This window comes from Nomascus leucogenys, chromosome 11, assembly GCF_006542625.1.
Source record: "Nomascus leucogenys isolate Asia chromosome 11, Asia_NLE_v1, whole genome shotgun sequence".
In the NCBI taxonomy this organism is placed as follows: Eukaryota; Metazoa; Chordata; class Mammalia; order Primates; family Hylobatidae; genus Nomascus; species Nomascus leucogenys.
This window is the reverse complement of record NC_044391.1, coordinates 77,944,453-77,969,091: the sequence shown is the minus strand read 5'-3', so window position 1 is coordinate 77,969,091 and position 24,639 is coordinate 77,944,453. Positions and strand designations below refer to the sequence as shown.

Genomic DNA, 24,639 nt, shown 5'->3' with positions numbered 1-24,639 from the left:
CTAGTGAGTTTTAAAGTGGGGATTTTACATAACTCTGCCTTACTCATGATGTCATGAAGTTCTCAAATACTTTATAGAAGGAGGCCTCACTCTGATTACCCTGTGCAGTTTCTGGTAGCCAAGTGTGTTCTCTTGCTTCAAGGAACAGTGGCAATTACTACTCCTCAGTCCAATATTTTTACATGTACACATCAATTGTAAATACCAGAGCAGGAGCCAGCAACAAGTCCAAATGTTTTATGATTCTTACCATATGTGTTTGATTGTGTCATTACATCGCCTGTCCTAATTAAGAAGAAACGCATCTGAACTGAAGTAACTGGTTATGTGAATGCCAGAGCCACTAGAACAAAATCCTCATGAAGCTCAGGTTTCCCAGCCCCAGCATGGCTTGTACAACTTCTTGAGTGATTCCATGACTGTGGTCCACCCCCAGTTTTAGAATAATTAATTGTCATTGGAAATGTCGAAAAATGAATATTGCTGCCAAATATATACTCAGGCAGATAAAGCTAACCCAGAAAATTTGAGGCAATAGGAGCAACAGGCTTTATTAAGTAGTGTATTTGTCAGAAAGATTTAAGCCCTCTACAATGTTCTTTGGTTCCGGTAATTGGTGGGAGAGGATGGAGTCACTGGAGGCAGAGAGGAATAAGTTGAATTATTGAATGATTTATCTGGTTGACTGACAATGGTGTGTCGTGTTTGAGCTCTTTGGTAAGTGAGGCCACATATAAGCAGAACTTGGTAAGAAATGCCTCGTACTGACTGAAAAGATACATTTTAAGTATAGGAGGATGAAAGTGGCTGCCCTGTTGGATGTTAATATTTTAACATTTTAACTTTACAGTTTTTAAATTAAAAATGGAAACAAAATATTGTTTCTATTTTCTTTTCAGAACTTATATAGTCTATATGTTAAAACAGATTTATCTGAGCTAGCTCTACCTACCTTCAAATAGCAAGGTTAGTGCTAGCTACGCATAAAAAAATCATTTGGGGCCAGTCAACCCATTAGGATGATCAAAAGTGACTTCAGAGAAGAAAAACAAACAAGTTCTGTCCAAACAGGAGTGTTCTTAAGCCTTTCAGAGTCAACTGAAACAAGATTTACACAGCCAGATGGCCTTACAAGAAGCTTCTGGGGTCACTGTATTGTTTAACGTTCTTATTACCAGTCACCAGTACATTGTTTCGACTTCTAAACTTCTTTGAAGTAATAATTTAGTTTGGTCTATCTTTCAGAAGCACCAATCTTGGGCAGGACTGAGTAGGTATTTTCTACATATGGTAGCAAGGTATGAAATAGGAAGGAAGGTGGCTGCTTTTCCTGTGCACTGGAGGAATCCGTCTCTTCACAGTCATAAGTCTGTCCCTTTATGGCTGGTCTCTTAGATGTTCTCCACATACCATTTTCAGAAAACATATTTAAATCCAAAGAGAGCAAGCTTCCCAGAATGAAGCATTCTGCTTTGGAAATGTTCACTATAAATCCAGAATCCATTGTTCCCTTAGGAGGAAAAAATAAATAAATAAAACAAAATTTGCAGCACTAGCTTCCTTTTGAAAACAGTACGTTGGAACCAATGGCCTTCACAAATAACAATGTCTGCTTTTCAGACTGCACGTTACAACACAGCTGAAAATTTATTGATTAAGTACACAAAAAGAAGAACAAGCCATTTGTTTCGATCAATGAAAATTGTACTATGTATGGTAAGCACTTGTCTGGAAAAATGATCACAACACTCTTGGGATTAAAGAGCACAGGTCTATTAGTTCAATATTTTGACCAAAGAAACTAAAGAAAATTAATTTAGGGAAGTTCTACGTCGTGTCTGAAGGTTATATGAAATAGAATGCATAATACTAAGAAAAGCCTGCATTTTAGGAGTTCACAAATCATCATCTCTGGTTATTTAAGAATATTTCCACGTTTGCAATGAGCTGCTTTCAATAACACTAGATGATTGACACATTAATCATTACATTCATTTATATCCTGGACCATTTCCAAGTTTGCATTGAACACTGGAGCAAGAACTCCTGCTACATTCTTTCTCGGAGTTGAAGAGAGAAGAATAAAGCTGGTAAACAAAAATATGCAAAGACTGGAAATTAATTGGCAGTTACAAGGATAAGTGCAGCAACTGTGCTTGGGGACATGGGCTGAGGGTAACATGAAGGCTGAACAGCTTAACCTCATCTATATGGGACAAAAGTGTTGAACTTCTCTATGTGATTTGGCCTCAAACATTCTTTTTTTTTTTTTCTTTTATCCCCACAGAGCTTGTCTTCACTATGTTCAATTGTGATAGGGAGTTGACAAACGGTTGTGGTGGCAGCTGCCTCCCTTGCACAAGTCAGCTGAGGAAGAGGTCCCTGTTCACCTCTCCTCTACCCAGAGTCAACACGGTGTGATAGCTTTCAGGCTGAAACACCTCCAAGGCTTTTCATTTCTATCTTAGCCCAACTTCCCCCGCCCCTTCTGGTCCCTACCTTTGAAAATAGACTTCACTCTTGTGGGCCCATTTTTAGAAAATGGCAGAATCAACACTTGACTTATTCCAGCTCCCTCAGTACTGCTGAGCTCCATTCTAGGATATTCTAGGGGAGATGGTGAAGCTAATACAAATGAAGTTTGTATTTCCAGGTTTCTCTTCTCCAGCATAAGCCAAATCCTGTCTCTGTAAGACAACTGTGCATTTGTATAGCACTGTCTCATTTGAACCCACTATATTCATTATTCTCATTTAAAGTGGGCAGGGTACATATTGTTCTCATTTAATGGTGTCTAATTAACACTCCAATAGTTAACTGACTTTGTAGAGAAGAAATGGAAGGACAGAGCTAGGTCCCCAACACAGGTCATCTAATTCCTGCACTTGTGGTCTCTCCCTAACCCATGGTGTTTCTCTCAGCTGGCAAAGGAAACTTATTAAAGATATATAAAAAAGGCTTTTATCTTTAGCATCTTCTTCCTGGTGCTGCTGTGGTAACCATTTTCAGCTTGGCAATTTAAGACAGGTTCCAATTTGTACAGATGAATAGATTAATCACGTATTCCTTAACTAGATTCAGCTATTTTATTTTGAACATCCTGTCTTCAACCCTCTCTAGAAAGAGGGAATGGAGGAAGAAGTAAGACCTTGCCACTTAATCTGTCATATATTGGCTGATATTATTTAATTTATAAGCATTTATTAACACAGAGTATGTGTTCACTGATGTGCCATGCAAGAATAGTAGCATAGGAAGCAGGACTCTCACGTAGAAAAAGGCTGTTCTATAGGTTGTCAGACAGAAATCTTGACTTGATATAATCATTATAAGAAGCAGCACAGGAAGGAATAAAAAGCTGAGGTGGGCATATCGTTGCTAGAAGTTGGATTAGTAAGAGAAGGGTACACAGAACAAGTGAGACCTGGCAGTCAGGTGGCATTTCAGCAGCAACTGGGGGAGAAGGAGGGCATCCTGAAGAGAGGGTGTGGCTACAGAAGGTGCAGAAGTGATATGAGTGGGATGTGTTTGCTCTGAAGAATAGACATACATAAGGGGTAAAAACTCCAAGGAGATCATCAAGTAATGACTCCTTACAAATAAGTTCAGCTGTGTTCATCTGAATACGTGCCATCTCCTTTAAGGCAGTTTCCTTGGGAGACAAGTTCCCACCATCCTGCCTGGCGCAAGTCTGTTCTGGAGCCCCTCTTAGAGGGGGTGATCCTCCAACTCCAATGTGATCTGCTGCTTCCCAAACCTCTGACAGAAGCACAGGAAAACTCCAGGCCTAAATGGCTTTGGTAGTAAATTCTAACAAATACTGGAGAGAAAAATAACAGCCATCCCACACAAACTCCCAGAAAATAGAAAAACAGGGAAAACTTCCACTTTATCTTATGAGGTCAACATAACCTTGCTATTAATACTAGATAAAGAAACTACGAGAAAGCAAAGTTACTGACCAATCTCACTAATGAGCATAGATGCCAAAATTCAAAGCAAAATGTTAGCAAATTAAGTTCAGCAAAATATGAAAAGGATATTTCATGACCCAGTTGGATTTACATCAGGAACATAAGGATGGTTTAAAGTTAGATAATATAAGGGGGAAAAAAGCCCTTTGATCATTCCAGTAGTTGCCACGAAATTATTTGCTTATATTAACATTCATACATCACAAAAAACATCTTAGTAAACTAGGAATAGAAGGGATTTTCCCTAATCTGATAAGGATATTTCAAAAATTCTACACCACATATTATACTTGATAGTGAAATGTTAAAAGCTTTCTCTTTGAGATCGGGAACAAGAAAAAGAAGGCTATTATTATCATTATATTCAATGTTGTATTGACTGAACCAGTACAGTAAGGCTAGGAGTAGAAAGCATAAGCATCAGAAATTAGTAAGTGAGTGATAAACTTGAGCCCAGAAATAGGACAGAGTTTTTCTGAAACGAGAGACCACTGAGTCAGTTTAGCTTGAAATCTACCTTTTACAACAGGACACAAATTCTAGCCAGATTTTAAAAAATGTTTTGGGAGGAACAATTTATTCATTCCTTCATCAAATACTTGTTGAGTGCCTGTCAGATGCTGCTCTAACCCCTGAGGATACAGCAGTGAATAAGGGAAAGGTGTTTTTCCTACTAGGTAGCGAGACTGACAATAAACAAGTAATCAGAAACATACACAATAGAATTTCAAATGATGTTACAGCGACTGGTGGCAGGGGCGGGAGCGGCAGTAGGAAAATGGCTGGAGAGAAGGAGAGACCTCAGACGGTGGATGGGAAGTCTTCTCTGAGGTGTCTGTGAGTAGGGCCCGAATGAGAAATCATGCTTTATACCAAGAACACTTCAGTTCTTTTCTCCAAGCTAATCGATGTATTTTTTACGAGAGTAGTGGGCGCAACCCTTAATAACAAAACACCTATTTTTGTTTCTGGAGATCAAAACATTTCTTCTTTTAATGATCCATAAGTTTCTGGGCATCTGCAAACTATAGAGGCTGAAATACTAGTTAATAATGATGATCTCTGTGGAGCTCTTGTTCTCCCATGTGCCATCACTCTGCCCCTCCTCTGTGCCATCTAAGTCACATGACTTTTTGAAACAGGTAAATACAGTTGGGATTGCTCTACTTTCAGGGAGATGTGAAGTAAAAATGTTTGCCTGGTCAATGTCTCAAGCAGGTCTGGAACCCCGTTCTGTTAGAATCATCTTTCTACTTCATTTTATTTTCCCCATAGGTAGTGATAGGCTATGCTTGAAATCTTTGTCCTCTGGCCCACAATTCTCCCTCCCACATTTTGTAAAGGTATTAAACCCAGGAAGAAGCAATTTCAAAGACAGCTCCTCAGTGGAGATAAATAAATGAAGCACTTTCCTCAAATTAGGGAAGTTCTTTTAGCTCTCTTAAAGCAGCACAATTTGTTGCCAAAGAGTCACTCTTTTCTGAGTTCTGCTAAATTTTCTAAAATAACAAAATGAAAGGACCATAAAACAAAAGGAAAAATTTTAACAATGGGCCAGTGGGGCAAATGAAAATACTGATTAAGTACCCTTATACCATGTTGGGAATTTATCATGTTTTAGTTAATCTCGGATGTAGATATAATTATCCTTTTTTTATAGATGATAAAATAAGGTTCAGAGGGTTAAAGTTAAGTAACTTGCCCAAGGCCACTCCAGTAGAAAATGACAGGGCTGAAATTTCAACCTGGGTATTCAAATTCCAGAAACTTCCTTGCCACTCTACCACATTACATTGTTGACCTTCAGGGACTGCTGTCCCAGAATGGCTATTCCCATTATCTGTATATCTTAAACACCCCTCCCCTGGAGCATATCCCTGTCCTGCTCCCTGCCAGACAAGTATCAGAAACTGAATCACACATCTAAACTGGAGGTCTGACTTAATGATGCTCCCCAGGTTTAGACATTTACAGACTGCTCTTGTTCTGGGAACACTCGCAACTGGGCAGAGTGGGGAAAGTGTATTCAATCACTGTAGAAAGAATCCACAAAGAAACGCCAGGCGTGGTGGCTCACGCTTGTAATCCCAGCACTTTGGGAAGCCCAGGCGAGTGGATCACGAGGTCAGGAGATAGAGATCATCCTGGCTAACACAGTGAAATCCCGTCTCTACTAAAAATACAAAAAAAAAATTAGCTGGGTGTGGTGGCGGGCGCCTGTAGTCCCAGCTACTCAGGAGGCTGAGGCAGAAGAATGGCGTGAACCTGGGAGGCGGAGCTTGCAGTGAGCTGAGATCGTGCCACTGCACTCCAGCCTGGGCAACAGAGCAAGATTCCATCTCAAGAAAAAAGAAAGAAAAAAAGAAAGAATCCTCAAAGAAAAGTGGAGTTTCTTAGCTGCCAAGGAAAAGAGTTCAAACACTCTCCCTCCTTTTTTTAAGACTCTAAACTAATCAAATATACCTTTGATATAAAACCTTTCATTTTATGGACATGTTGATCTGAAAAAGTCATGAGTATGCTACCATAAAAAAAAGTAGAGTTTTTTTTTCTAAGTCAAGGAATGCTTAGACTACTAAAAATTAGCCTCTTCTCTACACAACTGGCACCCCAGCACTCCTGCCTCTCCATTCCTGTGTACCTGCAAATTCTTCCTCTGGTCTATCCCTCAGACCTGGGGTGGGTGGGAGGCACACTGCTAGTAACAGTCTCTACCAGAGGCTTCTGATCTCAGCTAGAGCTGCTTTCATAGGTTTGAAGAAAGCCCTTTCATTTCCAGACAGAAAAAGTATGCAAGTGCCCAGTTCCCCTTTGTGTTATTATTGTTGTCTTTGCCTAAACTCCATTTGGCAACATGGTATGTAGTTTGTCCAAAAAGGATATGTCTGTGTAAGCAGGGATCGACACCCATTTTTCATAAGTATTTTCAGCTTTGCAAGACATATGGTCTCTGTCACAACTATTCAACTTTGCCATTACAGCAAGAAAGCCATAGACTATATGTAAATTAATGGGTGTGGCTATATTCCAATAAAGCTTTATTTACAAAAACAAGTGGTGGGCTGTATTTGAACAAGTGGCTATAGTTTGCCAACCACTAGTATAGAATAACCATTTCCCCAAGTGCATAAGTAAGTGGTTCTCACTACATGGTACTAAGATCAACAGCATCAGCATTATCTGAGAAAACTGCTTGAAATGCAAATTATCAAACCTTGGCATGTATCTAAATCACCTGGCAGGCTTGTGAAACACAGAATGCTGGGCATCAATCCCAGTATTTCTGATTCAGTAGGTCTGGGAGGAGGTCTGACAATTTGCCTTTCTCACGGGTTCCCAGATGATACGGATGCTGCAGCCTGGACCACACTTGGAGAATCACTGCCATAAACAGATCTCTTCCTGTACATGGGATCTGGGGTGGCAGGCATATGGTCATAAGAATGCAGTAGTGGCAGGAGCTGGTTTAGGAGGAGCAGTTGGGAGATTCAGACTTGCTTGTTTCTCTAATTGACTTCTTGCTGGGGTGAGAGTAGGACAGCCAAGGAGGCAAAAGGAGCCAAGGTCATGGCAAGGCAAGGAGCTTCCGGAGCTGTTGTCACCAGGAAGCTCTTCAGAGAGAAAAACTTCCAGAGAATTGGACTGTCCCTTTCACTGCAGCTGTAACTGGCATTGGTTGGCTGCATTTCTGTCCGGCATGGGAGAGGACAGGGGAATTCTCTGAGCCACGTGAGGAGGACACAGGGAAAATTTACAAAGACCTCGCTTGTCATGAGAGGCTACAGCATCACTGGACCCCACTACTTTGCTGTGATGTCAGATCATATACCTTCAGAATTGACTTACTAGACATGTGGCTGTGGAACTGGAGGCTTCAATGAAACATCTGGTGGGAGGGAACTTACCAAAACACCTCCACCATCACAGCCCAGTCTGTCTCACCTGCCAACACTTCCAACTTCCTAAGACTAGGAGAGCTGAGATTCTTTAATCATTAAATGCCCCTGATGTGAAAGGACAAACTTGTCAAAGCTGGAGGTTGGTGTGCAAAGAGCTTGGACACTAAGCCCTCAACTGTTGTGGGCTTCTCAAGAGATTTGCTGTGTAGCTGGTGAACAGATGCTGCAGAGAGTTTGAACTGTGAGTGGAGCTGCCCACAGGATGTGAGGCATGTGAAGCATGCTCTTGCATTTTCTGTTGTGAAGAATGTGAGCATAATTATTTCCATGGCTGCTTGCTCAAATAGCATTTGAAAATTTACCTCGACTTCCTCTACTTTGGCCTTAGCAAGAAATAGACCATTATGCAACTCACACTTGTATCACAGGGATGCAGTCTTGGTTGGGCCCACACCAGAACTTCCCAAGAAGACAGACTGAAGAGAATCAGCTCAAGGTCACAGAGTGCTGGGAAACATGGTGTTAGAATATTACTAGGATGTCTAAGGACCAGGGGAGAAGAAACACTGTCCTTGCTATACTGCTCTTTGCTGTGCGAGGCTCTTTGCTCTTTGAAAGGGCTCTCACAGTCCCAGCTCAGAGCCTTCATCATCCTTCCAGGAACTCTGAACCTAATTTCAACCCTGGTTCCTGTTTAAAGACCTCACTCCAATCCTATTTCAGAAGCAAATTTTTTATGGGATTAGCTCCAGATACAAGGTTCTACTTCCTTTGATTTTTACCGGGTCTGCAGGGTTCTGGCACTGGTTACCGTATCATACGTATTTCAGTTAACAGTTGCCAGGTGATCCCTGATGCCTCCCTTGGTCTTCATGAACAAATTGACCAGACTTCTTCCAAGCATAGATGACAGAGTGACACCTTGACCATAAGACATTTACGTCTTTTCTACAGAAATGAAACCCAGCATAAATAGCATCGATATGTTTTTTAAGTTAACAGATGGAACCTGAACTTAGAGAAGAATTTTTAAAAGTACAATAACAAATATGCGGTGAATTTTCTTTTTTTTTCCTTTTAATTACATTTATTTTAATGCTGAATTTACTCCCGTGCCATAAGTTTTTGTTTCTTCAGTTTCTTCTGGGATACCTTTTTCTTCTGGGCAACCTCCTCTTCTGGTTTAGGAACAATCTGTTCGTTTTCAGTAAGGATCATCTCAATGTGACAGGGAGAGCTCATGTATGGGTTAATCCGACTATGAGCTCTGTAGGTCCGGCGGCGCATCTTAGGTGCTTTGTTCACTTGGATATGCTCAATGACCAGAGAACCTACATCTAAACCCTTAAGTTCAGCATAACTTTCTGCATTTTTAAGCATGTGCAGCAAAAATTCAGCACTCTTTTTGGGCCACCGACCTTGTGTCCAGCCCCACTGCTTGGCCTGCGCACACCTGCCAACTCCACCATTGTAACGTCGGAATGGTACGCACTGTTTCTGTAAAGTGACATCTTTAAGATACTTCGTGGCTTTTTGTATATGCATATCATTGATGGCCTGAGCAGTTTCACGAGTGTTCTTAAAGTGAACACGAAGATTGGAACCTCTTGATTTGCATGATTTCATGGAGTTCTCCGGGTCAAGTGAATAGCAAACCATTTTCACAGATTACCTCAGGCTGCTTAGGGAAAGAGCGGTGAATTTTCTTTACCATTTAATTTAGTCTTAACTTTATTCTTCTAAGAAAAATCTCTAACTCTTCTCTTCTGTAATGGTTTGGATTAAAAAAAAAATAAGTCCATATCCTGCACACATCTCCAAGAGTGCCCGCTCATTCACACCATTTTCGGCATTCAGAGTTGCTTGGTCTAAAACACTGATTCACCCTAATGGCTTCGAGATTGCCCCTGCTTGTTAAGTATGTTTATATTGTTAACAGTGAAAAATCTATATTTTTCTTCTTACATTGGTGAATCCAGATCTCTCTAGTAATTGTCCTTTCCATTTTAATTTTTGAATGTATTAAAAATGAGAATCAATCTTGAAAATCAATCACTGTAACTGAACAATAAGGAAATGGCTAAAGACATTACACTACAGCTATATAATGGAATATATGCAGCCACCAAAAATGTTTTAAAATTATACTAAATAATGGGAAATGCCACTGGATTAAGAGATAGGACTGCACATTTTTATCTGAGAACATGAAACCCCATTAAATCCCCTGCATCACTCTCTATTTGCTCTTGATCTCTATTCTATCCCTAGGCCAATTCTAACCTTTAGGCTTGTCTCTCTGTCCAGCTCTGTACTCATTCCCTAAGGTTCGATCACAACATTCAGCTCCCTGGCTTGGCCTCGGGCAACCCCTACAGCACAAAGGTGGTCATTCTTTGTTTTTTCTGGCCCGGGGCTGCTTCAGCAGTCACCCAGCTCCACACTCTTTTGACTCCTGGGACCTCATCCCTGTGTTGATCACCCTGGCCACATCTGCCCTGACCCAGCCAACCTTCTAGAATGCATAGTACTTTTCAATTTGAAGAGGAAAATTTTGTAAGTCTACAGAGATTGTAGAGTAGCATACAGGCAAAAAAAAAAAGAGAGAGAGAGAGAGAAAGAAAGAGAGAGAGAAAGAAAGAAAAGAAAAGAAAGGAAGAAAAAGAAAGAAAGAAAGAAAGAAAGAAAGAAAGAAAGAAAGAAAGAAAGAAAAAAGAAAGAGAAAGAATCAAGCTCAGATCCTCCAGGATCAGCAAAGGAAAAGGAGCTGACATGAAAGGGAAGCTGGGCCTTGCAGCCCTGGCTTTGGTTCTCAAAGATTCATCTTTCCTTTGGGACCTCTCCCATTTGCTCCAAGACTGTTGGTGGTCAACATTATCTGGTAAGGGAACCTTTGAGCATCTGGCCCCAGTTTGGTAAAGAAATTGGTACATTTCCTCAGAGATGAGGTGAGGTGACTTTGAACAATGCCCTGTGTCTAATAAGTAAATTCGACCTAATTTTACACTTATATTGATAATCATGTTACAGGTAGTTAGATAGGCATGAGCAGGGCAGGAAAGGGCTCTTTCCCCACCCACTAGGAATGTCGGGTGATGGTTTGGCAATTATCACATTGCCTCTCTAAAAGTGATAAATTGGCAGCCAGTACCAGGGAGAGGTCATTTCCTGATGGTCCACACCTGTTGCACTGAAGTGTTAATTGAATGCAGATGCCAGAGACTGTCATGTGCATTAAGAGACATAATGGCAGAGAATGACCTTCCAAGGGCACACCACTGGAAAAGGGAAGAAAGCCTCAGATGAGCATTTGTGCAACTTCCTGAACACACTGCGTGTGCTCACCTGTCAACGGCAAGGAGGGCACTGCGCATGAAGGCATCCCACCCTAAAGGAAGAATCATGGGAAAGGGGCCAGCATATAAAGTCCTAGGATCACAGTTAAACACCACACTTGTTCTTCAAGTTGCTCACTTGGGTCTCTTCCAAGAGTACCTTTTCTTTTCTGTTCTAAAGCCTTTTAAAATAAACCTCCACTCCTACTCTGAAGTTTGCCTCGGTCTCTTTTTCTGCCTTATGCCCCTCTGTCAAATTCTTTCTTCTGAGGAGGCAAGAATTGAGGTTGCTAGAGACCTGTATGGATTCACTGCTGGTAACTTGGATACCTTCCACCAGTAACAATCATGATTGAATTATTTGAAATACCCATTGCTTACAAGCTAGAAAGCAGTAAGAAGAGCCACACAATTTCTTTGACCTAAAGAGGTGATTAAACCTTTCATGATTTATAATTAGAAAAACTACATTAAAAAAATTGAAATCCAATCTGCAGAATACAACAAATACACAAAATAGAAAGTGCTCATTTTAATTTATAGATATACTTAATGAGCTAATCACAGAGAAATCATTGCTTATGAGAAAGAATAAACTTCTGAAAGAGTCTAACATTCAGAAAAATGTCAAGAATGTATTTTGCTGTGTTCATTTATAAAGTTATCACCTAAATTAAACTTCCTTTTCTGGTTTTACTTAAAATATTCTACAAAAGTTTCTCTTAGTATAATTTATTTTGCCTTTGTTTCTTCTAAATTAGGTAACTCTGCCATATCTGACATTTTATTTAATTCTGAAATAATGTTTTAAATATGCTTTTTTGAAAAGTGTACTAAAATAATTATTTTTATTGTAGGCAATATCTATATCTTTAACTTGGATGCTTTTCTTTTTCTTCCATCCAACCAGCTCCTCCTTTTGTCTAAAGTAGAACACAGACTAGTTTCTTCTCTGATAAGCTTCTTTCTAAGCTAATAGACTTAAAGATCTAGAAGGCACTAAACAGCCAGGCATTTTAGAAACAAGGAGTGGGGGCCATGGAGACTGTGAGTGATGTGGCTTACTGGAGCAGACAAGATTCCCAAGGTAGCACTTTTATCATCATCCTCATCTCTGAGCTTCCTCAGGGCACATGTTTCTCAAACATGGGTGCCTCCCTCAAAGCCCCAGATTTAGAAAGCCCTAAAGGTACTCTGACTGGCACTTTGGCATTGGCAGGAAAAGCCAAAGTCTTAAAGAAATAAACGACACTAAGGCAAAATCTACTTGCACAAATCTTACTGAGATTAAATTCATGAGGAGGTTGGTTAGGAGAAAAGTCCAATCCAAACAATTTTATTCTTTCTTGTTTTCTTTTCCTTCCCATGGGGCCAACTGTTGGAAAGGTATTGAAGTAGAAAAAATAATATTCATTGCCTTTATCCTCCTTCCTATGCTTTTTCACCTTCCAGGTGCCCCTACCCCTTCAGCTGCCCTCCTTCTCCTGCCAGCAGAACAAAACCTCTCTGAGGAATCCATTCCAAGGGAGTTTTCACAGAATGGAAGTTTTCTGAGGAGGACCCGACTTCATCTAAAAGAAGAAATAGTACAAGTTCTGTGCCAGTGTGAATACATGAAACAAGAAGCCTATCCCAGCACCTCTTTAACTATATTCCCTGGCACTTAATGACTCTGCCTACCACATGAACCATCCCTGCCTCTAGAAAGGTCCTTATTTCCCTTCCTTTCTTTCTACTCATATCTCATGTTCTCATTTCTTCCTAATTTGGTCTCCTTGGAAATAGACTTTTTTCCTTTTGCACTCTATTTTCCTTTGGTGCATTTCTCCAAGAGCAAGTTGTTTCTAGAACAACCTTTGGTCTGAGACCCAGGACTTTTTGAGAGCTAAAGGAGGCAAGAGAGTGATCAAGAAAGGGAAAATCAGGCTTTCTAGCAAATCATTCTTTACTATCGGGCTGCTAGGCTGCAGAGTAGAAAGACATTCAGGCAAAGAGTTCACTCAGAGGTATTTTCTGAAAGTTGAATATACTCTCCTTAGTCACTTCATAACATCTTGTAAAAAGACAACAGTGAAGCAAATGCTGTATCAGCTTTAGCCACTCTGGGTTTCACCATTTTCCAACAAGCTGCCATTCAGTTGTCCATTATCCATTTTTAGCAAAAGGTCAGTGCACTTATTTAATTGCAGAATAAAAAGTGTCTAATTTTATACAACCCTTTAATCTGACTCTTCAAGTAGGATAGAGACAAGCCTCCAACATTTAATGTTTCCTGAATCAAATCTACTCTGGGGCTCATCCACCCTGAAAACAACCACCCAAGTACTAAACACCCTTCAAATGACATCTTGTCTAGCTGTCAGAACAGAAAAACTCAAAGCAGCCCTGATGGTGACAGACTGTAGCATCCCTGCCAGCGTCTGGAAACCTGGATGCCGTCAAGTGGCAGAGCTGCGAGGCTCAAAACCAGCTCAGGGGCGAAAAACGCTGTTGGAAACCACCCATCTCTGCCGATGCCTATCAAGCTGGCAAAAGAATCAAGCTGAGAATAATTTTTTTCTTTTTGGCTAGCATATTGAAATCTGTAAACCTCTTCCTGCAGAACAGAAGCTGTTGAAGTTAATTTTTTTCTGACTTGAGCCAGAGCACATGGGAAGAGCTTGAAACCTAACTTTGCCAACTATCAGGGTGGGGTGAGGAGAATTTATCTTCACAGTGATGTTATTAGAAAGAAACAAAATGGCCTGTAGGGTGACCAACTGTCCCAGTTTGCTCAGAACTGAGGAATTCCTAGGATGCCAGACTTTCAGTGCAAAACTGGGATAATTCTGGGCAAATCAGGATGGGTATTTATCCTAAGAGTGGATTGAAGTGGCCTAAATTACAGTGCTAAGGAGTTTAGGCCTCATACAAAAGGCTTTCCAGGCAAGCAAAATTGTAAGGGACCATCTTCACCCAGGATGAAAACACTTGAAGCAGATTATCCATTCATTTATATAAAAATTCTAGTGGCAGGAAATGTTGAATTGTTAAAAGTAGAAATAGAAATTCCAGCTGCCAAGTTGGCCTTCAGGCCAAAGGTGAATTGACCCTTGGGAATGTACCTACTCCTTGCTCCCAACTATATAGCTGCTCTCTCTGAGAGCTCTGCCACGCCCCCATCCCCAATCTAATCTCTTCACACTGCCTATTTTGCAAGAGCAACTCTCAAAAAAGACTTGACAAGGGCTTTTCCCATCTGATGGCCAGTAAGCATCGTACCAGAAGTTAATAGTTAATAACCTGCTTACAGAACCAACAAAGTTCAGATGTAGAAAGCACCCGAAAGCTCATCTAGCCTGGGTTTGTCAAAGCCTGGCATCAGGCTGACTGTGTACAAATCACCAGAGGATGGTTATCAGTCAGTCTAAGCTAGGTTAGGCTGTGCTAACAAGCTCCACACCTCAGCGACATATAACAAGCCCTCAGGCTTCTTTTTCATTGCAGGTAGGCAGGGTGCTCTGCTTATGGTGGTCACTTGGAGATCCCAAAGTGGCTGATTGCAATGCCAGAGAGAAAAACAACTTGGGACAGTTTCAGTTTGCCAATTCCATGCTCCAGTCAGGAAGAGACACTGGCCCCTTCTACTTCCCACTCAATGGCCAGAACTGTTCCTATGGCCCCACCTCACCACAAGGGGGCCACAAAATGCAACTCTATTTGGTTCCCAGAAGCTAGTGGGACAAAAAATAGTCAGTAAATGGCGCCAACCAGTATCACAAGAAGACTAGAAAATGCAGGTTCTGTTTGGTTGGTTGGTTGGTTTTTTGTTTTTGTTTGTTTGTTTGTTTTGAGACGGAGTTTCTCTCTTGTTGCCCAGGCTGGAGTGCAATGGTATGATCTCGGCTCACTGCAACCTCCACCTCCTGGGTTCAAGAGATTCTCCTACCTCAGCCTCCCAAGTAGCTGGGATTACAGGCATGCACCACCACACCCAGCAAATTTTATATTTTTAGTAGAGACAGGTTTCTCCATGTTGGTCAGGCTGGTCCCAAACTCCCAACCTCAGGTGATCCACCTGCCTCAGCCTCCCAGAGTGCTGAGATTACAGGTATGAGCCACTCACCCAGCCTGAAAATGCAGGTTCTGGATCTCACTTCTGGAGATTATGATTCAGTAGATCTGGATGGGACCTGGAAATGAATATAGCTTTTAAATTTCCCCAAGATTTTGGAATGGGCAGTGTGTTGGGGAACTTTACAGATGAGCTGTGTGGCCCTATTGTACCTAGGGCCACACAGCTATTCAGGTGAAGTCAAAATGAGGTTAGGTCTCTTGATTCTTGATCCAGTGTTCTTTCAACTTAGCTGCACTGTTCCTTCACAAGAGTTTGCATTTCATCTTTTTCTTTGCAGCTAAAAGAGTAAATATAATGAAATGTTAAGTATCTGTGCAAGGCTAATGTGGCAGTTCTTTGAGTCTTGGCAACCTTTCACATGTCAAATGACTGGATGGGTATTACCAGTTTTACCCAGGTCTCATCTTTTCCAGGGGCCACAGGATATGGAGGTGAGCAGAGAAGGAACTAGGTAGTAGTAGTGTGTTAGAACCACTTCCCTGTGTTTCCTGCCTGCAGAAACAGCTCCATTTTCCACAACAAGATCCTTTTCTCATTATGTGTTTCTGGCCCAGCTTATAATTGCCTTCTAGCTTTCAAAATGTCCACTGATTTAGTTCAGTGAAAAGTTCTGTAAATTTCCCTGAAGAGCCTATTAAAGAAACTTGTGATAAGGCTCTTGATGAATGTGTTCACTTGGAAGACACCCATGTTAGAACATCTGCTTGTGGGCAAGGAGACCCCAGCCTTGGTGAAGGAGTGAATGCTCTATCCTCTCTACACTGGAGGCTTCACTTCCTTTACCACATGGTCCTGGCTCAGTTCCTAATCTCCTCAATATCACCAGAATCCCCTCAGTATCCTCTATGGGGACTCTTCTCTAAAACTGCTACATACTTCAGAGGATCTCATGCTGTTCCCTCAGCCAAAAATGTTCTTTCTTCTTTTTTTTTTTCTCATAGTTTTTTTTTTTTATTATACTTAAATGTTCTTTCTTCCTTTGCAGAAATGTCCATCCTTTAACCGACCAGTTCAGATATCACCACCTATCTGCAAAATTCCCTAATCCCAAGACTCAGCTTTAAATACTCCATACTCCTTCATCTGTGGTCTAATGGCTCTTTGGGAGCTTTTTTTGGTTTGTTTTTTAATGTTATTTTTAATTGAGAAATGCCAACTATATATGTTTTTGGGACCCAATATGATGTTTTGATACATGTTTACAGTGTGGAATGATTAAATCAGGCAAATTAACAAATGCATCACCTCACATCCTTTTTTGTGTGGTGAAAACATTTAAAATCTACTCTTTTAGTAAATTTGAAATATTTAATGCACTATTATAATGGCTCTTTGTTTATGGCTCTCTTCTGAAAGATTTTCCATCTCCTGTTATAGTGAATTTAGTTGGAGGCTGATGTCTCCCTCAGCAGACTATACCCCTCAAAAGCAGGGACCAGACCTATTTTGTGTATTTGTACCCTTAGCATCTTGTGTAATTCTTGAGCCTATTTGATGTTTAATACATGTCTCAGGGAGGAAGGAAGAAAAAGTAGGTTATTTTACCTTTCTCCCTAGTTTCTAATTTCCCTAAGGCTGTATTTTATTCATCTTTGAAATTATACCTCATTCCCAACTTCATCAAATTTAGTAATGGCTCCACTAAACATGCTGGGCACACTCCTGCTGCAAACATTTGCACAGGCTGATCCCTCTACCTGGAAATCTACCTGATAAGTGCTCTAGAAATCTGTTCAATCTGGAGACTGAAATCTAATGTTAGTTTTCTATGAAATAGTTGTGTTATTTTGGAGGGCTTAGGTTTTAAGTTTTCTTAAATCTAAATTGAAAGGATTCAAAATATCATTCAGGACTTCCCAAATAAATGCTCAGTACACCAAGGAATGCATATAGCTATCAAAAGTAAATATCAGTCGTTGTATAGAATAAAACATTCACAAAATCAAGGTACCCTGGAGGAGAACATGGTGAATATTTTTCTATAATCCAAACCAACTAAGAAGACAAAGCTGCCACATGTTGTCGTCTTGGTTTTCTGCTCTCTTCCTGGCAATGGAAGATAGAGGGGAAGGCGCTGGAGAAGGATCAGGTTTGTTTAGAGACTTCAGCTGATGGATGGGGAGGGGTCAGGGAGCAGAAAGTCAACTTGCTGCAATGTGACTGTTCAGTAGCCTCCATGTGCTTGTGGTGAGAAGCCCCATATCTAGAATTATGAGGTGTAGGAAAGGGAACTTGCAGAAAGAGGACTTAGAGCAGCCATATCCTTCTAGTTACACAGGCTGAAACCTTAGCACTAGTCCTGACTCCTCCATTTCACACACCACATCCACCGCATTGTGAAGTAAATCTCGTCTACCCTACCTTTAGAGTATGTCTGGAAAAAAATCGTTGCTTACCACTTCTACTGCCACCACCTCTTCCTAGATCATTGAAATCACCTCCCAAGAGTCTCTGTGCCTCTAACCTAAGCCCCTATGCAGTGGCCAGAGTGATCTTATTAAAACACAAATCAAATCCCATCACTGCTTTGCTCAAAACCCTCTGGTGAATTCCCATCTCCCTCCATGCAAAGGCCTGCAAGGTCTGGCTCCTGCTATCTCCCTGACCTGCTCTACTCTTCTCCCCTTGTTCACTCTGTGGTTCCACAGGGGCTCCCTTCCTTTTTCTTAACGTGCTGGGCACACTCCTGCTGCAGACATTTGCACGGGCCGTTCCCTGTACCTGGAAATCTTCCCCAGATTATCACATGGCTCACTCCCTCACCTCCTCCAGCTCATGTGTCACCTTCCCAAGAAAGCCTTCCCTGAGTACCCTTTAAAAAATACAATTCCCACACCAACACCCTCATCCACCTTCCTTTTTTATCTTTATGTATAGCACTTAACACCACCTAACATAGTACATCATTTCCTCATCTTATTTATCTGTTCTTCCCCAGTTAAAATGTAAGCTCCACAAGGGCAGAGATGTTTGTTGGATTTGTTTATTGCTGTGTCCCCAGCACCTGGAACAGAGCTTGCAAGTGTAATAGGGCCCCAGTATATATTTGTTAAATCAACCAAGCTCAGAAACAGACAGGATCCTGACTCTTCTCAGCAGGATCGTCGCCTGCCTTCTCACAGTTCTTCCCAGAGGGATTAAAACAGATGAATCAGCAAATCCCCCTCACACTGTTCCTAGGGACTGGTTAGCTCTAAGTCCCACAGGAAGCATGATCCTTGCAGGCAGGAGCCCCCACAGCTCTGGGGATTTTTCAGCAGAAACTGTCAGAGACAGCCTTTGACTCCTGGAATGGTTCCCATGCCAGCTTGAGGCACTGGGGGACATTCCATTTTCTCTTTTGTGGACCCTCCTCCCTCTGTTTTTGGGTCCCTGCTCCTGGCTTCTATTGAGTCTGGGTTGGCTCTTGACCCTCCTCATTCCTGGGCTTGGAGCCACCTTAAGGCAAGAGAGAACCCAACCAATAAACATGTTTGGAGTATCAACCCAGGCACTATGCTGGGTTCTAGAGACCGCAAGATGAACCAGTCATGAAGCCCGCCACCCAGAACTCTATGGCCACACTGGGGAGATGAAGTGAATGCACACAGAAAGGAAAACAGGGAAGCAGGACCTGATTTAACATTGAATAATGACACACCACTGGAGTTCAGAGGAGGGGGTGAGGGATTTCTTGAACATAGATGCTCAGAGAAAGGTTGAGGAAGAAGGAAGGGTGTCAACTGGCCAAAAAGGGCTAAGAGGAGATAGACAGGCCAACTTAAGAAACAGGCTTTCTGAAAACAAACCATGCATGCATAGTTCAGTGCCCAAATTTAAGGGGAAAAATTCTGAGGTTTCCTCCAAATTCCAGGCTGGAGGTGTCTGCCTTTTTTTCTGGGTGGACTGTAAGGGTCAGAGAAGCTCCACCAAATAGTGGCTTTCAATCCTACCTCCTCCACCCTTTGTTCTGGGACTAGGTATAAACTAGGTGTCCTAGTTTACAGACCCAAACACTTAGGAGTGATCTCCACTCCTAAGTTCTGGACTCTGGAGCATTCTAATGATGAAGAGCTGAGTTTCTCGTCTTTACTTCTCTACCCAGGTCTGTTCCTTAGTTACAGCAAATCCATTTTCCTCATCATCTGCTTTGTTTGCTTTTTCATTTCTGAAATGTGTTCTGAAGATAAAGGCTCCCTGCATGTCCACATACACATTAATTATCCTTGTTCAGAAAGTCAGGCAGGCTCCTCCCCACGCATACCACACCTTCCATAGCACCTCCCCGGAGAATTGCCCGTGGTATTTACACTGACAGTGTCTCTCTGCATGTGACACTATTGGAACCAATCGTTCCTGTCTGAAGAAAAGTTGAGGCAATCCATAAAAATAGGGAAGCACACCGAGAATAAATCAGCTTTTCTCAGCACTTTCCACAAGCTTAGCTTGTTCTTATGGAAGCTTTACTGGGCCTTTCTTTTCGTAATGAACTTGAAAAGCTATTTCCCCAGATGGGCTTGGATAAAGTTTTCCTAGCAATCGCTCTCATATCACACCTGCAGGTATTTACCTCCTGCATGGGACCTCTTTCCAACTCACAATAGGCATTTCCTTTCTTCGATGGCGATGAGGAAAAGGGGCTGGGGGAGGAAGTGCTGGGATCCGTGGAAGAGACTGCAGAGCTCGTTAAGCATTGACAAGTCAGGGCTTCACCTCACACACAATACAGTCCATCAGCCTGGATTTCCTCAGTGCCCCTTCCTCTGAAGTACCCTTATCTCCTTGTCATAAGTGACAGTGTACAACCATTGGTCTGTTTTCTCCCTGACCTGGCATTCTTCCCCAGTTTTCCAAGAGCAGCACCCTGGTCTTCCCTGAGAGCTCCCTAGCTCTTGGTTCATGTGGCTCGGGAGGGGCTCATCCCTCCTCTAACTCACAGATGGGCTTGTGACCTGCTCAAGCCAACCTGCTCTTCTTTCCCTCCAGCTGGAATCGTTGGTCAGAAGGGGTACATGATCCAATGTAGCCAATAAGAGTTAGTTTTGAGAATTTTTTTTCAGATGTGAAGAGAATGCCTCCTGGGCATCTCCATGTCTTTGAAGCCAAATAGAAATGAAGAGCTGAGAAATGGAGTAATATCAAATCCTAATGTCCATGATCCAGCTGCCCTTAAAACCGATCCATCCTTAGAATTTTCCGTTAATGACTCAGTTAACTTGCCTTATTTTGTTTAAGTGAATTGCTTCGTTCTGCAAACCAATGGTTAATTATTTTATTTTATTTTATTTTTTTGCTATTTGACACAAAATAAGAGTCCCACTCCTAAATGGGAAAAGCATATCCCTCCTTCTATCTACCTGTGTCCTCAATCACATCTCCTCAAGTCCTTGTTCCATTGTTACTTTCTCTCTCAACTTTCGTGCCTTGGGTCTTCCTCTTCATTGACTCCTTCCTCTAGATTAAAAATAAGCCCAAGTCTCTTGCATTCTTAAAACACAACTAAACAACCCTCCCTTGGTTGTAGCCTCAGCCTTTCCATAAGCTCTTGACTACCTGCAGATTCTCCCTTTTCTTTCCAGCCAAGCTCATTGAAAGTCATCTGATCTCAGGGGCTTACCTCTTCTTTATCCTTCTTTACCTGTATTATTCCTCAAACAAACAACCATCTCGCTTCTTTTCCCTGCACTTCATTAGAACTGTGCTCATTAAAACCACAGCAACCTCCCAATAGTTTTTCCCTGTGGTTGACTTTTGGTCCTTCCTTTTTTTCACTCCACTATGTGTTATAGTGTTGGCCTTGCCCTCATTTTTCATTCTCTTTCCAAATTGTCCTCTTCAGTCTTTGAACTTTGCTTTGTATTCTTCGCTGACCTTGCATCTTCTGTCTGTCTCTTAAATACTAGACTCGATGGCTCATCCTTGGCTCCTCTCCCTCCCCTCACCATTCTTTCCTCTTGGGCATGACTTCTTCATCTACTCCAGTGCCTTCCACTGTTGCTCTCACACTGCCTCTCTCTTGCTCCTGAATTCCATCTGGGAATTTCCAACTTCCTCTGAGTACCCTATGGACCAGGTTATGGGGACCTGGAGCTGGCAGAAAGCCCCACACATAGTAGATGTTCAGTTAAGAACTGTTAAAAGAATAAATGAAAGGCTGGGTGAGGTGGTTCACGCCTGTAATCCCAGCACTTTGGGAGGCCAAGGTGGGTGGATCGCTTGAGGTCAGGAGTTCAAGACGAGCTTGGCTAACATGGTGAAACACCGTCTCTACTAAAAATACAAAAACTAGCCAGGCGTGGTGGCATGCACCTTTAATCCCAGCTACTTGGGAGGCTGAGGCAGGAGAATTGCTTAAACCCGGGAGGGGGTGGTTGCAATGAGCCGAGATTGTGCCACTGCACTCTAGCCTGGGTGACAGAGTGACACTCCAACTCAAAAAAAAAAAAAAAAAAAAAAAAGGAATAAATCTTCAATATGTAGGACACTAAACTCCAGACATACAGACTTTCCTCCCATACTGGCAAAGTTATGTTGTGCCTGTTCTTTTGCATATGGCTTTTCCACTGCCTAATTTTCTTTAGGTGCCTACTTTGCTGCCTACTTTTCTTCCTAATATCAATTCAAGTATTACTTCCTTTGAGAGACTTTCCCTGGACAACACACATATGCACATGTGACTCCACACAGACACAATTATTTTCTTTTGCCTCTGAGACCAAACACCATCTTATAATTCATTTTTAAAGAATTATAACATGTATTAACATTGTTTTGATTTGCTTACCTATGTTTCTGTTTGTGTCACTAGAAAATGAGCAGGTTCTGGTCTATTCTCTGCCCCTTCCCAGCTTTGCAACATCAGGAATGTCATTAAACTTCTCAGAGCATCAATTCCCTTACCTAACAAATGGAAATAATAACACCAGCCCAGTTTCCCCCACAAAAGTGGCTGGGAGTGAGGGGCTGCATAGGGATGAGCTTCATGAACTCTACAAAGAAGGACTGTGGCCTTTTGCAAGGAACAGAGGATGAAGAAAACGGCATTCTACTTTCTGCTCTGTCACTCACCAGCTCCATTAACTAGGGTCAATTTTCTTGTTTGAAGGAAGTTGGACTATGAATATAGGAGATAATGCATGTGAAATTGTTTTATAAATCATGACAGTCTAATGCAAGGCATTGTTATTTTATCATCGTTTACCTTAACTGACCTACTCTGAACATAAAGCCAAATCAAACAATATCAGTGCAGTGGTCAATAAAGGAAGAAGTGAGGGAGACTTACATAGTGAATATAGTCCTTGTATATTTATATCAAAGAATGATGTTAGCTTAACATTTTAAATTTCTTTGTGTTTTCTATAATGAGAACTCACGTCTATTAATCATTTATATTCAGAACATCCTGCTAGGCACTTAATCTGTATCTTTTAAAAATCTAACCTTTACAACAACTTATTAAAGTAGGTATTGTTAATACCTACTTTCCTAAGCCCCACTTCACACATAAGGAAAGCGAGGTTTAACTAAGGCCGAACAGCCGTAAGTGGCAGAGCTGGCCATGGGACCACATCTGCCTCAATGAAACTGAAGTTTGTGCCATTCACCTCTGCATTCCACCACCTCTCGCTGGTGGGAAGGGCAAAGGTGAAGCTTCTACCCATGCAACCACCAAGGCTGCTATTTCCGCTGCAATTTCCATAAGCCAATTTCCATAAGGCTTTGGACTGGAACTACCTATTGCTAGAAATTAAGCCTCAATATTGGTGTACCTTCTAAAAAATAATGTTTGACAAATGAACACTTTGTGTGTGCAAACTACCATGAACAAATCAAGCTTCCCAAGCAAATAAAGTGTTCTAGGGTATGGCTGAAACACTGAAATGGCTCAGGAATTCATGGCCAAAATTAGTGAGGAGAAGAGACAAAAGTTAGTCTTTCGCTCCTCTTCATTCCTTTATTTCTCACAATAGACACTCAGGACAGAGTCACAGGATCAAAAAGTCTAAGAACAGGAAAGTTCTCAGAGGTAAATTCATCCTATTCTCTCATTTTCTGAGAAAACTGAGACCTAGAGAGGTTAAGTGAGTTTCCTGAGGCCACCCAGTTGGCAGGCAGCTGGCACCTGGTCACTCCCTATGGAGTGGGGGACATGTAAGATCTAACCCATTTAATATTCACAATAACTCTATAAGGTAGGTGCTATTATCACCCTCATCTTACAGATGAAGAAACTGAGGTATAGAGAGATTGAGTGACTTATCCAGTGAAGACAGAGCTAAGAATCTAACCCTGGCCATTTGGCTCCTCTTAACCTGCTTCCCTCCAGATCTTTCATGAGCCACTCCATTTCACATAGGACAGACACAGTTGGGGAGCCAGCCCCTTGCCTGGCCTGTATGGATCAGACCATTATGATCGCCTGTTCTGACCAATACCTGAGGTAGGATAAATTGTTTTGTTTTTGCTTGCTAGGGCCTACCACAGTGCAGATCAGAAAGGGCCTTTGGTAGAAGGCTGATGGCCGTGGAGGGCCTTACATTTAGCCTTTTGGTATTCTTCTTACCCAGGCCATGCACAGTCCCAGAGACACAGAAAAAGTGGAAATAAATTTTGCCATATAGACTGAAAACATAGCTTATCTTACAAACTGTAGGTTGTTTTTTCTTTAAAAAAAATTATTTTGTTATCCTGTGATTGACAACTATTTTACATTTTACATTTCCTGTTAAAAGGGTATTTACAGGATAATAAACATTTAAAATGCACTTCAGCTTCTATAACTTCATTTCGCATTTCTTCCTTTTTTAAAAACAGCGAGGTCTCTCTTGAAACCTGAGAGGCCTTGACTCTTCACTTCCGTGAAGTCTCTCCAAATTATCTTTTATGGAAAATGAAAATGAGATTAAGCTCCCCATTTAAGGACTGGCTGCAATAAGAGTGATTAAATCTGTCTAGATTTCATATACCCTGGCTCTCAGGAAATTTCCAAGCCTTTTGTGGTGTTTTTCCCTGGCCTGGCTGTAATTGTTTTTCAGTAGATGAGATTGCTTTGTGGATTTGCCCTGTTGTGTTACAATGAAATAACAAAAGAAGACAGTTTCAGCTGCTCAGCTGCCTTGAAATCTTGTGTTTGACCTAAGAAGCTCAGAGCTGCCTGTGTTTTCCAACTTAGGAAGTTGCTAAGTGGTCATCTGCTGCCCTTTATAATTTACACACATAATTTTATAATGCCCTTTATAATTTACACATAATTTTACCTTTTCTGCTTACATGCATTTAGCCCAGAAGCATTTAGTAAATATTCACTGTATGTCTGGCATGTGCCGATGCCT

The 24,639-nt window shown here is 41.5% G+C and overlaps 1 protein-coding gene and 1 pseudogene across 2 annotated transcripts in view; both read right to left on the bottom strand.

Annotated features, from left to right (window-relative positions):
* Positions 1-24,639, bottom strand: part of KCNAB1 (potassium voltage-gated channel subfamily A member regulatory beta subunit 1) — a 414,684-nt gene that overhangs the window by 139,680 nt on the left and 250,365 nt on the right. The gene's annotated exons all lie outside the window — the stretch shown is intronic.
* On the bottom strand, positions 8,978-9,629 carry LOC100593266 (annotated as a pseudogene).